This window comes from Octopus bimaculoides, chromosome 15 (genome assembly GCF_001194135.2).
Source record: "Octopus bimaculoides isolate UCB-OBI-ISO-001 chromosome 15, ASM119413v2, whole genome shotgun sequence".
Classification (NCBI taxonomy): domain Eukaryota; kingdom Metazoa; phylum Mollusca; class Cephalopoda; order Octopoda; family Octopodidae; genus Octopus; species Octopus bimaculoides.
In genome coordinates, this window is record NC_068995.1 from 38,154,664 (window position 1) to 38,155,545 (window position 882).

At 31.0% G+C, this 882-nt stretch overlaps 1 protein-coding gene across 1 annotated transcript in view; it reads left to right on the forward strand.

Annotated features, from left to right (window-relative positions):
• Positions 1-882, forward strand: part of LOC106875110 (acetylcholine receptor subunit alpha) — a 2,552-nt gene that overhangs the window by 1,263 nt on the left and 407 nt on the right. The window lies entirely within an intron of this gene.

Sequence of the window (882 nt, forward strand, 5' to 3'; positions counted from 1 at the left end):
AATAGGAAACACAGATGAACCAAATATTGAGTCGAAAGATAAAATTCCTTCTAAGAAACGTCGAATAACATATATACAGCTAGACAAAATATTTTTGTTAGCAACTGTTTTGTTCCTTCTACTCTATATCGTTATTGCGTCATCAACCTCTGTTTAGTAATGAGAAATGAGAGGTAAATTTGGAATATATTTCATTACATTTATTCTGCACGAGATGAACTGAAAGACTACCTCACATTTAAAATATAAAAATAATCACCAAATATCGTTTAATGCAGTACTATTGTACGAATATTTGAGTATTCTGTCATCATCTAATATATTTAATAAACACATGAAATTGCAGTTTCCATTGTTTTAATTGAACAGGAGTTTTAATTGAACAGGAGTTAACTGAAACAATAAATAAGCCATACAAATATGCAAACCATTGAACACATCAATTTACCATTTTATTGCACTTGAACTTGTTTATTTCTCGAACATTCAGAAAATTTGATTGTATGGAGAATGCACTAAAAATGTCACTTATTTGGTGATAATAAGAATTCAACGTTGGACATCACCCGTTAAATATAGAATTTATTTCAATAACTATCAGTTCACAGTGTTAAAGATGTTGTGTAAATTGTTCACTTTCTTTTCTTCCCTTTGGATTTGGAGGAAATCTTTTGTTGTAGTATGAGAATATTTGCGATTAATGTGGCATTAAATGTTGAGATAATTTATGAGAAACACATGAATATCTACTCTCTTTTCGCAAGTTGGATTATTTCGGAATTCCTTAGATATATTTGTAGCCCACGTTCTTGGAATGTACTTGACAATAAACACACACATACACACACACATACACACAGACACACACGCACGCACACACGC